General features: G+C 48.8%; 1 long non-coding RNA gene and 1 pseudogene across 2 annotated transcripts in view; both read left to right on the forward strand.

Annotated features, from left to right (window-relative positions):
• The first annotated feature begins 1356 nt into the window (after positions 1–1356).
• Positions 1357–15812, forward strand: part of LOC306643258 — a 193018-nt gene continuing 178562 nt past the window's right edge. The window contains exon 1 of the long non-coding RNA XR_013758868.1: positions 1357–1610. This is a non-coding gene — a long non-coding RNA (uncharacterized lncRNA). The remainder of the gene's footprint in view (positions 1611–15812) is intronic.
• Positions 5666–15812, forward strand: part of LOC306642588 (E3 ubiquitin-protein ligase ZNF598-like) — a 54568-nt pseudogene continuing 44421 nt past the window's right edge. Inside the window, exons 1-3 of the transcript in view lie at positions 5666–5732; positions 6112–6351; positions 6770–6863. The product of the transcript in view is annotated as an E3 ubiquitin-protein ligase ZNF598-like (transcript). The remainder of the gene's footprint in view (positions 5733–6111; positions 6352–6769; positions 6864–15812) is intronic.

Below are 15812 nucleotides of genomic sequence, written 5' to 3' on the forward strand. Positions count from 1 at the left end.
TACACCAAAGGATCCTGTAGTTCCAAAGCAGTCACGTGAACTGTCTCCTGGTGAGCATTGTCAGCTGGACTGATGGCTTCTCTGGCTGCCCCTCACCATGCAGTCCAAATCACATTTAGCTCTCTGACCTTGAGCTGCTGGATTGGCTATGACAGAGGACCCCAGGCAGCTGCAGGAAAAGGCCAACCTGGGCCAGCCTGGATGGAAGAAGGATGGGACCAGGTCACCAAAAGGACTAGCCATGCTGCTGCCTGGGGCTAGTGGAGAGATCCACACCCACAAAGAGCAAGGTGTCTGGCTGGAGGGAGAAACAGAAGAGAGACAGCAGGAGAAAAACTGAACCAAGTGCTAAGAGCCTGAGCCAGAAGGACAATAGCTTGGAGCTTGCTAAGGTCACTCCAGGTGGCCAGGGAAGTTCTCTTTCTCTGTGGCTGAGTCCCATCCCTGAGAAAATAGGCAGAAGCACTTTATTTGCACAGCATGGGAGAATATATTGGAGACACAGTATTCCAGAAATCCTTGTAGTTAACTGAGCATTCAGTATGTCCCCTCTGGGACAACACTTGGCATGCTGCCCATTTGTGGTCTGTTAGCAGGTCTCCCTGTCTTCTCAGGTGCTTCTGTCAGGATGTCCTGGTGGCATCTGTAACACCCTAAGTGGGTGGCTGAGTGTTGGGGACTTGCTTGAGCGGGACTCTGGAGGAGCCTGGACCATCTGCCTTCCATTCTGCATCTGTGTGGAGGTCTCCTCCTGCTGGAGCACCTTGCCTCTTGTAAGCCTGAAGCAGAGCTGCCCTGGGAGCTTCCCAGTTCCGCTCAGGTCGGTCTACATGGGCACCCTCACCTAGACCAGGAAAAGACAAAGGAGTGCCTCATGAGACAGAGGAAAAGAGGAGTGGTCACCTGCACCAGACAGTAAAGTTCTACCATGAATATGGGGGGCCTGGGTGTGGACCGTGGGCCACTGGCCTCCTTCCTCGCTGTGTTTAGGCAGGGTGGGCTCCAATGTCTGACGGTGAGGGTCAGGCTCCAGCAGCCAGAGGGGCTTGATAGCCTTGACCCTGAGTTCAGTCTTATTCAGTGCCACTATTCTGAGGCCAGTGTGTTACCACTTGCCACTGTGCTGACATTCCAGGCTGGGGTCTGGTGTTGCTGACCATATGTTCATTTTGCACTTTTCCTCTTCTGCTCCAACTTTGAACCTGCCCTGAAAGTGAGCTCTTGTGTGACCAGCACAGACCCAGCAGGCAGGTGCCCTGTTCCCCTGGGAACAGGTCATTGCTGCTTGGCCCTCAGGGAGTTAGAGGACAATGTCCATGGCTTCCCAAAGAACAAGGACCAGTCTTTTCCCTCCACAGGGTGGGTGGGATTCCCCTGGCAAGTCAGAATGGGTCCAGGGTAACACTGGTCAACTCAGACCCAGGTGCTGCAGAGGTGTCTGGGAAGGGGCTCAAGCCCTGACACCTGAACTGCACTGCAGGATGCTGAATGGACATAAGTGTCAGCAGTCTCTGAGCAGCCAGAGTGAGCACTGGACATCCCACACACTATTCCTTCCTGAGGGTGTCAAGGAATTGGAAGGAGGATGAGCCACCTGGGTGACTATGAAGGTAAGGACCTGGGGAACGATCCATCTGGAGTGTCTCAGGAGCCAGCTCCACCTAGTGACATTCCACCCCAGGTCTAGGGTGTGAGGTCTCAGAATCCCATAGGATGCTAACATCTCCTTCTCCTCTGCATAGAACCCAGACTGTGCTGTTAGGTCTGTGAGGAGACCTCCCAGGCAGCTTCTGGTCTCCTGTCACCCTTCCTCTGGAGGCCTAGTGGGCTTCGCCTGCACTGACAGAGTATGGCAACTTCCACCTCCTGCCAGCTCACCTTCCCAGCACCCTCTCTAGGTGTGGCCGCAACATGTGATGTGCAAATGGCTTTTCCTTAGGAGCCCTTTCTTGTTTGGGGTGCTTCACACAGCTGAGGTGCCTGCCAATCAAGAATAGGCAACTTGGAGAAAAGCGTTTCATGGAAGCCAGCACCATGGTCAGAAATCATCCAAGGATGACAAGGAACCCAAGGCAGGAGGCTCAGAAGCCACAGGTCACTCCCCACAGCAGCCCAGAATCCAGTTTCCCTGAGGTTTAGACTCTGGAATGGACACTGCACATTACCTCTCTTGAGGGACAAGGCTCAGATGAATGTTGACCAAAGCCCACCCTACGAGTCAGAGTGAGAGTCCTCCAGGACCAGTCTGACCATGAGCCTTCTGGTGATTGTTTGTTCCATCTCATTTGGGGGTTGGTGGTTGGGGTCACCTGGGCAGGAAGTTTTCAGGACTGCTGTCTTGCTGGGCAGCTCTGTGTAGTAACTGCTCCACGGGTCTTCTGACTAGAAAGCTCATGCCTGATTGGAGAGTCACCTTTCCCCTTTATTTGGGAGTCTGCATGCTTACAGGTTCAATGCCACCAAGTGTATCTCCCTCAGTTCCTGCTGCTCTTCACCAGGACAGCTTCAGGCTGAGGGCAGCAGCCTCAAAGCAAACCAAAGCCCAAAGGCAGATTTGTTGAGGAGGAGTTGACCAAAAATCTGTACAAAGCAGGGAATGTGGACACCCATAGACAAGTCATTACCAGGGACTGTGAACATGGACTTCATCCCCATTTCTGCCTGGCCCCTTTAGGACCCTCTTTGGTTCCCTCCTGTTCCCACCAGCCCAAGGGGACCAATAACCACTCTTCTGTTGGTGTCTCTTAATGGAATTCCCCCTTTCCCTCTCCTGGTGTTCTGCAAAGCTGCTGGGCTGAGCCATTTTGCCTGTCTCTCTCTGCTGACTGCTGCAGGAGCCCTGGAGCATCTGTGTGTGTGTCCCTGACACCATCTCTGTGGTCCCTTTGGTGACCTCCTGGTCCTAAAGCAACTCTGCTGCATGCTCTGATCATTGATCTCATTCTCTGCAGGGCTTCAGGGCTCTCTGACTGGCCATCTCTCCTCTGGTCCTCTCCCCCAGCTCTGGGTACCAGCACTCTGGGGTGTGGCCTGGGCTGCTTCTGCCTCACCACCATCCATGGGTCCCTTCTGAAGTCTGGAGTGCTGGTCTGGCTGTGCTCTTCAGGTCACGTCCTGGGAGCTGATTTGCAATCCTGGCCTTATGCTGCCTGTTTTGCAGGACACTCACTGTCCCTCCTCCTGGGACACAAGTCTCAGGACCTGCTTAAGCGTTTGTCCATTTCTGTGCATGGTGATTTCTTTTTGATCCTGGCTATATCATTTTTTTGAGAGGTTAGTTTTTTTTTTTTTTAATTAATTTGGGGAGGTAAGTCATGGAGGATTTTGAACCAGACCAGAAAGATGGCCAACTGAGCCATTCCATGGGGAAGCTGGGCCTCACCAGCTGTTGGCTGCTTACAAGGGTCTCTAGCTCTTTCCTGTATCTTCGTGCTGCATCAGCTCTGAGACACAGCCATACTGATCATCTTCCCACTGAAATGGAAATTTCACCTGGCAGAGTCAGTGGATCTCCCTCCATGCAGACCTGGACCAGCTCAGTATCTGCCAGGCATAGTTCCTCCTGCATTTGACCTCATCTGTGTGTTCCTGGGCTTTTCTCTCAGAAGGTATGGGATACTCTGCTGGTTCTCTTGCTAATTCATGATTTAAGTGGCATCTCAGGCAACTGAGTCATGAGACACCCTTTAAAGTCCATTTTCTAGAATATACTGTGAGCCTGTTGGGATACCCTGCTGGCTCCCTTGCCAATTCAGGAGTTAAGAGGCATCTCAGGCATCTGAGTTATGAGTCACGCTTTAAACACATCCTTCAGTCAGTGGGAGAGTCCCAGGGGCAAGTCGTGCATCTTCTTCACTGACTTAAAAAAAGGCGCAAGGTGTGTATGGTGTGTGGTTCTGTATGGTGTATGTGTATGTGGTGTACATGCTGTGTGTATCTGGTGTATGTGTGCATGGTGTGTGTCTGTTTAGTGTGTGCAGTGTATGTGGTGTGTGTGCATGGGGTGTGTGTGGTATGTGTGTGTAGCACGTGTGGTATGTGTTTAGTGTCTTTGTGCATGGGGTGTGTGGTGTTTGTGTGTATGTGTGGTATGTGTATGTGTGGTGTATATGGGATGTGTGTTTGGTGTGTGGTATGTCTGTGTTTAGTGTATGTCATATGTGTGTTTGGCATGTGTGTGGTGTTTATTGTGTATGATGTGTGTGCATGGGTGTGCGCTTGACATGAATTTTATCTGAGGGTGGTGTGTGTTCATGGGGTGTATGTGCTACATGTGTTTAGTGTGTGTGTGCGCAAAGGGCGTTTGGTGTGTTTGTGTGGTGCGTGTATATTTGGTGTGCCTGGGATATGTGTTTAGTGTCTGTGGTATGTGTGTTACATGTGTAGTGCTTATTTTGTGTGATGTGTGTGCATTGGGGCATGTTTGCATGGGGTGTGTTTGTATGTGGTAGTTGTGTGTGCATGGGTGTGTTATATGTGTGGTGTTTGTATTTGTGTGGTAGGCACGTGATGTGTGTGTGCACACAGGCCTCAGTGCTTGAGGCTGGGCTACCTGTACACTGGGAAGCACTCAGTAGATGGGAACAGAGATGGGTCCTGCTGCAGGCTCTGCAGGCCCTGTTCTTCAGTGAGCTGCCCCCCTCTAGGGGGGTGGCATCATCCTTATTGTGGCATACAGAGGGTGAGCATGACATCCATTTTTGTCAGCAGTGCAGGACCAGGCTGCAGAGCCTAGTAGCGCAGCCCTCAAACCCACATGGAGCTGTCCTGGGAAGGGCAGAAGCTGCCCTCTGGGAGGCTGGCTTGGTCCCCTGGGCACACCTGTGCTGGAGTTCCCTGACTATCTGTAAAGATTGCATACTGAGTGCTGTTTTGAGGACTGTTAGCTGCAGTGGCTTTCTGGGGGCCAGTGGCACACACAGCAGGCAGTCTTTGTTGCTGTGGTGGTAAAAGCAGATGGGTACTTTGCAGGTATTAGATGAGATTTTGCACAGTCCAAAACAAGGTTTTCTGGCTCAAGGAAAAATCCCAGAGCTGTAGTACTAGAAACAGGAGCAGCCAGCAAGAGCATGTCAGAGACAGAGCTCTTTGGTTGGGACCAGCTGCAGCAGAGTCCTGACTCAGAACACAGTGTAAGTGGAGGCAGAGGGCTGGCAAGGCAGAGGCTGAATGACAGGTGCCAGAGCTGAGGTGTCAGCTTTCCCTCCTTTCTTCCATATGGCAGCATAGGTATTAGTGAGGTAAGTGTGTGGGGCATCTTGAAAACACTCAGGCTAGGTGACTAGTGGAGTGCTATTTATAGCACCAACATTCCAAGGGCAAGTGACATATGGGGGAATAATAGTTGGGAGGGATCCCAGCACAAAGTCCTGATGTCCTGATGTGGGTGACAGTGGAACAGGAGGCACTCAGGGACAGTGCCTTCCCTTGGGCCTGGCCCAGACTCATTTCAAAGCTTAGGGCTGTTCCTCAGGATGCAGACAGAGATGGTCACACTGCTCTGGGGTGATTCTGAGGAAACCTCATCCCCAGGGACATAGGGGTGCCAGTAACCAGCAGCTCATGTGGCGCTCCTGATTCTCCTTGATGCTGAGGCTCACCATCCTGGCCATGAATGCGGTGCTGAGGTTTGCAACCCTGGAAAGGAGTGGTGGAAGAGTACAGCATGGTGGATGTGGTCTGGGATGAAGGAAGCTGTCATGCGGTGGTCACATGCTCTTCTCTGGGGACAGGTGAGGAGGCCAACCTGCTCCACCCTCCAGTCCTTGATGCTGCTACAGATCTTTCAGGAGGTCGGGCTGGCCACAGCATGAGTCTCTAAGACAACCTGGATGATGACTGGCCACAGAGCTGAGAAGTGGTGGAGAGAACAGACCAGAGGGCAATGAAGGCCAGATCTCTGCTGTTGTCGACACGTCCTGTGGCTGCTGTGACAAATGACACTAATATGTGGCTTTACAAGAGACACTTGTTTTCTCACAGCCTGGATGCAAGAGTGTAAAGGCAAAGTGTGGGCAGACCTGGTTCTCTCAGGTCTGTTGCCAGTGTACAGGGGACTTGACTGTCTTACACCTGGGGACAGCAGGCTCTGTCCCTGCCTGTGTTGTCCAGGGGACTTGGCTGTCCTGCAGATGGGGCCAGCAGGCTGTGTCCCTGTCTGTGTTGTCAAGGGGATCTGGCCACCCTGCATCTGGGGGCAGCAGGCTCTGTTCCTGCCCCTGCACAGGTTCTTCTGTGCCTGCATCCCTCCTGCCTCTTGTAAGGGCCCTGATTGGAGTCGGGCTCCTTCGAATCCTGTGTGCTGTATCCTGGAGCCTTACTTTGAACACATTGGAAAAGACTCTCTTCCAGGTGAGGTCACACCCTGAGAGTCTGTGCATGATGCTGGAGGAACTGGTGTGAAACAGGACATGGCCCACATTCCTCCCTCTCCACAATGCCTCAGATATGCTGTAAGCTCTGGTCTCCCCTGACGACCAGCTTCACTCTGTTGTCCTTAATTTGTTGTCTTCTCTGTGCACATCCACATGGAGCCTATGCCAATTTATCCTTCACAAATGATGAAGAACCAGAGGTGCCAAGAGTAGCCCATGGCTTCCTAGGTCTAGGATACTATGGCTTCAGGGTTCCTTCCTCTGGCTCATCAATGCCTCACAGTATATTCAGGGACTCATGGTCAGCCATCCCCAGACTGCCACTCCAGGTCTCACATCATGCATCCCTCTGAAGCACTCAGGTCCCAATTCCTGCCCATGTGTCTTTCCTGCAGGGAGTAAGCTGGTCTTGGATCAGCGGGGCTCCTGGGGTTTCCAGGGGCAATGCCAGATCAGTCTTGGCTGTGATCCAGGGTCCCTGGAGACCAGGTGTCCAGGGTCCTGTGCGAGAGCCCTGCTGCAGAGGGGCTGCCTGCTCACCGCAGACTGGGGCTGTGTCTTTCCTCTTGATGCTCATCTCTCTTCATACCTGGCATTTCTGATTCTGTCTCATTTCCTTCCTGTTGAAGGAACATGCCATAGACACCCTTAGGCAGGTCTGCTGGTGACTTTTCTCCATTTTCCCTTGTCTGAGGATGCCCTTACTTTCTCCTCTTTCCTCAGGGGATTTACATGGTTAAGAGCTCAGGGTTCAAGTTCTTGTCACCTAGTGCATGAAGGCCATGCATCTTTCCTCCACCCTTAAACTCTGAGGCTAACTCCATGCTCTATGTAGCTGGCAGCAAGTCTAAATAGGGGTGACACACTGCAGTCCCTGGCTGGGAGCAGGACATGTCCCCTCCCCAAGCTACATCTCCCTCAGCTAGAGACCTCATTTGGTCACCTGGAGGGTGGTGATTTAACTCTTCTCACAACTTCTCTGTGGAAAATGATGATTCCATGGGAAGCAGCAATGACAGTGACAAGAGGGCCAAAAAGCAAAGGTGTGGGGTCAGATCCTGGATCCCGACACTGGCACAGTATGTGTGCAGTCCCTGGCATTTTCACACAGGCCTGGATTCCAGGGGTATCTCCCAAGTCAAGCAGGAGTAGGTCCCTTTTGCTGCCCTTCCTTGCCAGTAGCCATGTTCCTGGCCACCATCCATCTGTTCTCCATCACTGTGATTCTGTCAGTTCAACAACAGTATACCGAGCAATGACAAAAACAGAGTGAGTGACTGAAAGAATCCCAGGCTGGATACCATCTCAGTCCTCATGTAGTATCTGTCTATTTTTCTGTCATCTATCTGTCCATGTATCATCTCTCTACATCTATCCATCCACACATCCACACCCAGCCATCACCTATCAATCCATCACTGTTCATCTATCATCTATCAATCCACCTGTCATCTGTCACCTATTTGTTTATCTGTCATCTGTCATTTGTCTCTCCATCTACTATTCATCCATCCATCCATTACCTGTCTCTGAGCATCTGTACCCTGCCCCATGCAGTTAGTCAGAAGTCCTTTCTGGTCACATCATCTGTGGTTCTCACAGAAACTCAGTGTCTGTCCCATGACCAACCTTGATGTTGTAAGTCATCTTCTGGTGATTCTTCCATTCTTAAATGATATTGGGGCTTTGGTTGACTTGTACTCCATTCCACATGAATGACTTTGTGAAAGACAGCTGCCCTCTAGAGGGTCAGAGGTCTACTGGCTCCCAAGAGGGCTGTGCCTCACCAGTGTCCTCCTTGTCCTTCCTTCCCTCAGGTCTCTTTGCTTCCTCATGTGACTGGTGCAGCAGATTACCTGCTGCATGCCCATCAGTGAGGATAAGCAAGAGAAATGGAGTCCCTGCTATGCCAATCCATTCCAGGGACAAGGACCTAGGGAGGCAGAGTGGGTGCCGTGGGGGAGCCCAGCATGAACCCAGGAGGATGAGGGTGGGGCACAGGGGCCATCAGGGAGCAGAGACCTGGGGAGCACACCCATGTGTGTGAGGAGCAGTTGGGAGGCTGAAGGGTCAAAGGAAGCAGGTCACAGAGGCCCTGCCAATCCTCTCAGGCCCAGGGCAGCTCCAGAAGCTTTGGCTTTCCCCCAAGTGTGGTGAAAGCTGCCAGAGTGGCTGAGCAGAGGGACAAAGCAGCCCCACTTAGGTTTTCAGTAGATAGGGAGCTGAAGGGCTGGGTGGGCCAGGTGGACAGGTCAGTCAAAAAGGGGCCCAGCTGAAAACTATTTGGTCAGGATCTTTTACCAGGTGTGCTGAAAGACTTGGGGCCCTGGAGCTGGGTCATGGGCTTTTGGCTGGTATGGGCAAGATGGAGGTGTGACCATTTGGGGAGTGAGGCCAAGAGATAGGTGTCACCTGTGGCAGGCTCAGAAGGCTTGGGAATAGCAAGGCAGATTATGGAACACACAGCTGGGGGACATACCTAGAGTTCAGGGGAAGGCTGTGCACTTAAGGTTCAGGTGTTGGTGTTTCTCGGCTTGGCACATCACCAACACTAGTTAGTGGGAAGAGGACATGCATGTTGGTTAAGCACCATCTGGGCTGCTGGAGCCCCAAGATGCGGGTCCTGTCTTGCCAGGATTACTGAGGTCCCTCAGCCCAGCCTCTGAATAGCGATTGTCCAAAGAGCTGAGGCTGTCCTCCTGGTGGAGACCCCAGTTGACCTCCTGCTTCAGGTCCCTGTGTAGAGGCGGGGCAGGCTGGCAAGCATTGAGGAGATTGAGGAACCCAGGGTCTAGGAGGAGGAAGGTACCTTCCAGCTCTGCTTGCCATGTTCTCCTGGCATCACTTGTCCTGCCAGCAGTGCCTCTATGGGTCAGATTAGACAATCTCAGAAGCATGCCACAGGCCAGCACCCTGTGACTGAGAGATCACTTCTGTCCTTACAGCAGTCCTACTCAGAGCTGCTCAGAGTATCTCTGTCAGTCTGTGAAATCAGATTTCTGTAATGAGACCTCTCAGATGCACTTCTTTTACCAAAATATATTTTCTTTTCTCTCTCATGTTATTTTTATGGACAATTTTAAATGTGCAGAGAGGCAGGGGGAAGTGTATAGATGCTGCCCAGGTGTTGGCTCTACTGACAAGTCACTACAATTGCTGCCCCTCTGAAATAATTAGAAGCCCACTGCAGGCCCTCTGACACTTTCCATGCACACTTCACACTACCTCTAAAATCGAAAGGCCAGGCAGAGGGCCTGAAAGTCGCACACAGAAGGCTGGATCAGACAGGCAGGATGCAAGCTGCGGGTGGTCCCTCAAGGCCAAAATGAATGCCCAGGCCTCCCAAAGACCAAGCACACTGGGCTGCATCAGGTACAATGATCCTTAGAGCAGGGGAAACAATCATCCTACAGCAGTGGCCCTGCCTGCCATTTGAGCTGCTGGAGGGAGAGGGAACACAGGTCCATGTGGGTTAGTCCCTGGAGGAGGCAGAGCAGAGGCCTGGCCCATTGGGACCTCAGGGAAGTTGATCTGACACCAGCACAAGTCTGGAGAACAATGGATGAGTCCTGGGTACATGACAGGCCATGCCCATCAGTGAGGAAGGGGACAGAGCACCACAGAGGAGCTCCATTTACTGTGGCAAGACCAGTGGTTCCCCCAACCCCATGATGGTCTGAATGCCCCACGAAAACACATTTGGAAGTTTAATCCCCATTAACACATATTAGGAGAGTAGAAACTCCAACAAGTGTCTAGACTTGAGACTTTGGGGAGGTGACTGATGTTAAACAAGGTCATAAGTGTGCGGCCCTGACCCAGTGGAACCATGGCTTCATAAAGACACGTGAGCTGGATTCTGTCTGGCCAAGTGAGGCCTGTGTCACCTTGGGATGCTTCAGACACCCAGAAGCAAGAAGGTGCTCCCCAGAGCAGCCCTCATCCTTGGGCCTCCAGCCCAAGTTACATGCATCCGTTGGGGTGGCCTCACAGGGAGGTTTGACCACATAGTGCCTTCTCCTTGAGTTCATGGAGTGGAGGGTTCTGGAAGCTGCTTTGTCCCTGTGTATTCTTTGTGTGCTAAGGGAGATGTGGACATCACTGCACCCCTAAGGATGGTGTCCCACATAGTGTAAGTCATTCAGGTCCCCAAGTGCCCCTGGGGGAATTACATCTGGGGCTGCCAGCAAGGGAAGACACCCTCCTACTGGGTCTGAGGCCTGATGGCCAATTTGTGTGTGGCATTTGCTATAACAGAGAGACTTCACTATGTAATTCAGATAGCACCCAGGGCACATTTGATCTGTGCACAGGATGGCCCTGGACACTTGGTATGTGCAGTTGCCCCATTCTGGAAACAACTGACTGGACTTTGGGCTACTTCTGCCCCTGTTCAGATGAAGAAATCCAAATCTGCAGAGGCTGAGCCACTTGCCCTAAGTCACATACCATGAATGGACAGGATCTGGACATTAAAGTCCATGCCTTCCAGAAAATAAAGGAGTGTGAGATGTGAACAGTCCAACGCGGAGCACTGTCCTGCAGATCAGAAGCCTCCCAGAAGGCCTTGGGCAGAGGGCAGAAAGGGGCAGGTAGCTGAGAACATTGTTACAGTACAAGCTCAGTCCAGAATCTCTTCATGGCAAATGCAGAGACCCAGCTCCACAGGGCTCACAGGCAGAAGAGGCATCTGTCTCCCCTGCCCCATCATTCAAGCAGGGCCAGGTCAGGGGCTTACATGTGGCTTTTGGAGTCCTGCTCCATCTTCATCCCTGCTCTCCCTGTGGTTACTCCACCCTCAGCAACTCTCCCAGCGAGAGGCAGCAGAACAAAAGAAATGCATAGCTTGGACTCCAGAAACTAGGAGGATGAGTGCCTGCTTCCTGCAGCAGCCACCCCCAAGACCTCAGAGACACTTTAGTGTGACTCACCTGCAATGAAGAGGTGAAACCATCTTGGACACACTTGACCTTGTATGTGGGAAATCCTAAGGAAGCCACAAAACCCTGCAAGACCAAACAAGAGAATTTGCAAAGTTTTAGGATATGAGATCAAAATGAAAAATCAGTTGCATTTTTATACATCAGTAATGAATGATCAAAATGAAATTAAGAAAAAACTCCATTTATAATAACTCAGAATAAAACACATAAAATACATAGGAGTAAGGACTTAATCAAACGGAGACCTGTATGCTGAAAACTATAATACATTAGTGAAAGAAACTAGAGGAAACCTAAATAAATGGAAATATGTTCCCTCTTAATGCACTTGAAACTTAACATGGAAATATCAGAATTCCTAAAGTCAGCTACAAGTTCACCATATTCTTCTCAAAATTTCTATGAGTTTTTCTGAGAAATGGTAAAGCAAATCCTAAAATTCACATGGAATTGCAAGTTATCCCAAGTGGCCAATATGATCTTTAAAAAGAATGGAGGGTTTTATCCCAGGGATGAAAGGTTGGTTCAACATCCGGAAATCAATAAATGTCATTCACCATATCAACGGACTTAAAGTTAAGAATTACATGATTATTTTGATAGATGCAGAAAAAGCATTCAATAAAATACAGCATCCCTTCATGCTCAAAACACTAGAAAATATAGGGATAGTGGGAACATTCCTTAACATTGTAAATGCCATCTATGCTAAGCCCATGGCCAATATCATTCTAAATGGAGAAAAACTGAAAGCATTTCCCCTAAAAAATGGAAGAAGGCAGGGATGCCCTCTTTCACCACTTGTATTCAACATCATCCTTGAAACTCTAGCCAGAGCAATTAGACAAACCAAAGAAATTAAAGGGATATGAATAGGAAAAGAAGAACTCAAACTATCCCTGTTTGCTGATGACATGATTATATATTTAGAGGAACCCAGAAATTTCACCAGAAAAGTTTTAGAACTCGTAAGTGAATTCAGTAAAGTAGCAGGTTACAAGATCAATGCTCATAAATCTATTGCATTTTTATACATAAGTAATGAATCTTCAGAAAGAGAAGCTAGGAAAACTACCCCATTCACAAGAGCATTGAAAAAAATAAAATACTTGGGAATCAATCTCACAAAAGAGGTGAAAGACCTCTAAAATGAAAACTTCAAAACATTGATGAAAGAAATTGAGGAAGACCTCAGAAGATGGAAAGTTCTCCCATGTTCTTGGATAGGCAGAATTAATATTATCAAAATGGCCATACTACCAAAAGTGCTATGCAGATTCAATGCAATTCCAATTAAAATCCCAATGATGTACCTTATAGAAATAGAGCAAGCAATTATGAAATGCATCTGGAAGAGTAAAAAACGAAGAATAGCTAAAGCAATCCTTAGCAGAAAGAGCGAAGCAGGGGGTATCACGATACCAGATCTTCAACTCTACTACAAAGCAATAGTAACAAAAGCGGCATGGTATTGGTACCAAATTAGACAGGTAGATCAATGGTACAGAATAGAGGACATGGACACAAACCCAAATAAATACAATTTTCTCATACTAGACAAAGGTGCCAAAAATATGCAGTGGAGAAAAGATAGCCTCTTCAACAAATGGTGCTGGGAAAACTGGAAAACCATATGCAACAGAATGAAATTAAACCCCTATCCCTCACCCTGCACAAAAATCCACTCAAAGTGGATCAAGGGCCTTGGAATCAGACCAGAGACCCTGCATCTTAAGGAAGAAAAAGTAGGTCCAAATCTTCAACTTGTTGGTTTAGTATCAGACTTCCTTAACAGGACTCCATAGCAAGAAATAAAAGCAAGAATCAACAACTGGGATAGATTCAAACTAAAAAGCTTTCTCTCAGCAAAGGAAACTATCAGTAATGTGAAGAGAGAGTCTACAAAGTGGGAGAAAATCTTTGCCACTCATACTTCATATAGAGTGCTAATTTCCAGAATCTATGAAGAACTCAAAAAACTCTACACCAAGAATACAAATAATCCAATGAACAAATGGGCTAAGGAAATGAACAGACACTTCACAGAAGATGTACAAGCAATCAACAGATATATGAAAAAATGTTCAACATCTCTAGTAATAAGGGAAATGCAAATCAAAACTACCCTAAAATTCCATCTCACCCCAATTAGAATGGCAATTATCAAGAATACAAGTAACAATAGGTGTTGGTGAGGATGTGGGGAAAAAGGTACACTCATACATTGCTGGTGGGGCTGCAAGTTAGTGCAGTTGCTCTGGAAAGCAGTGTGGAGATTCCTTAGAAAGCTTGGAATGGAACAACCATTTGACCCAGCTATCCCACTCCTTGGCCTATACCCAAAGGACATAAAATCAGCATAATGCAGAGATACAGCCACATCAATGCTTATTGCTGCTCAATTCACCATAGCCAGACTGTGGAACCAACCTAGATGTCCTTCAATTGATGAGTGGATAAAGAAACTGTGGCATATATATATACAATGGAATATTGCTCCACCATAAAGAATGATAAATTATGGCATTTGCAGGCAAATGGATGAAATTGGAGAATATCATGCTAAGTGAGATAAGCCAATCTCAAAAAAACCAAAGGATGAATGATCTCGCTGATAAGCAGATGATGGCATATAATGGGGGGTGAGAGGGGTTAGCGTTAAGGTTAAGGTTAGGTTTAGGGTTAGGATTAAGGAGGGTGGCAGGAATGGAGGAAGGAAGGACTGTATATAGAGAAAAGAGGGGTGGGAGGGGTGGGGGGAAGGAAAAATATAACAATGAATCAAACAACATTACCCTATGTAAATTTATGATTACACAAATGGTATGCCTTTTCTCCATGTACACACAAACAACATGCATCCCATTTGTTTACAATAAAAAATAAAGAATGGAGTTAGATGACTCCCACTTCCCTGTGCCCATGCTGATCGTTGTCCTGTAGCCATCAGGACAGCATGGTGCTGGTGTGAGGATGGATATGGAGACCAGTGGAACAGGGTGAATTGGGAAGGATACATGCACATGAACAGTCCTGCAAGACTTCAGGAGGAAGTCTCCTCTTCAACATCTGTGCTGGGATGACAGAATTTCCATGGGAAAGAGCGAGCTTGGGCCTCACTTACTCCATGTGCAAAGACAAACACAAGATTGATGGAAGACCTCAGCATGAAAGCTGGAAGTTTAATGTTAGAAAGACCGGCACAAGTCTTGGGTCTGGCAATGCACCTTAGCTAGAGCAGCAATCGAATAAGAAAAAAAGTAGATGAAGTGGATTTTGTCAAAATTTAATGCTTCTTGCATTGAGGGACAATGAGAAGACAATGTACAGACTTGGAAAAAACATGTCCTAAGTGTGTATTTGCTGAAGGTCTAGAACCTGGAGTAGAAAGAATTCCTACATCTCAGCAATTAAGACACAAATGACCCAGTTAAAAGAGACAGGCAAAGGACATGACTGCATCTGTCTTCAAAAATGGCTCACATGTGACCACTGAGCACATGGAGCTGAACATCAGTGGCCACCAGGGGATGCCCATCAAAACCACAGTGAAGCAGTTCTTCACACCCTAGGCTACGAACAGGGCTCAGGACTCAGTGGAAGTGGAGCCCCAGTCCATCCCCACAGTGCAGTAGGAGCATAAAGCCACAGCTGCTGTGGGAAATGCAGCACGTGAGGAAGTCAGACTAGGATGCCTGGCAAGACTCACCAATTCCTCCCAGGAGGAAGTACCCAAAGAACAACTCAGGGGTCCTAACAGACGCTGGTACACAGATGCTCATGGCTACCCCAAGAACCAAAAGCTGGAACTTCATAGATGTCTGTCACTGAGAGGGATCAGCTGGGCATTAAAAGCATACTCAGAACATGCAGGAAGGGCACTGGCAGGCTCTGTGGTGGGGAACACCACAAAGGAGAGGAACAGAAGGCCACGTGGGGTGAGTGCACGTCCCTGTGGTCTTCAGAGCAATTAAGTCCACAGAGATAAGGCAGATAAGGAGTGTCCATGGGTCACAGGGAGGGAGAGGGAGGTGTTCTGGGATTAAAGGTGGGGATCAAACAGTGTCCCAAACTCACTAAATGCCACTGAACTATACACTTGAAAATGGTCAAGTTTATGTTTTGTAAATTCACTTTGAATGCTAAAAATACTAGGAGTAGAATCTTGCATGTGGGAAGTAAGGGAGAGAAAAAATTTGTACTGTGAACTCCTCACCCTCCCCTGGAGGTTGCTGGAATGCAGACAAGAGGCTCTGCCAATCAGTGAGGAAGGGAGAGAGCTCTGCTCTGCCTTCCTGGTAGATATCACTTCATGGCAAACCTGTAACCTAGGGGATGGTGAAGAGCTCTTCCCAACAAAGCAACCCAGGCAAATAACTCAGAAGGAATGGGAAAACTAGATGTTTCAACACCCCTTGAAAGAATTGACTTGGTTGCTGTCATGGAAGAATGGCAGCACTTCTGTGTGGATGGCTGACAGAGAAGCTTGTAGGGA

Source organism: Sciurus vulgaris (assembly GCF_902686455.1).
Source record: "Sciurus vulgaris genome assembly, chromosome: 13".
Lineage (NCBI taxonomy): Eukaryota > Metazoa > Chordata > Mammalia > Rodentia > Sciuridae > Sciurus > Sciurus vulgaris.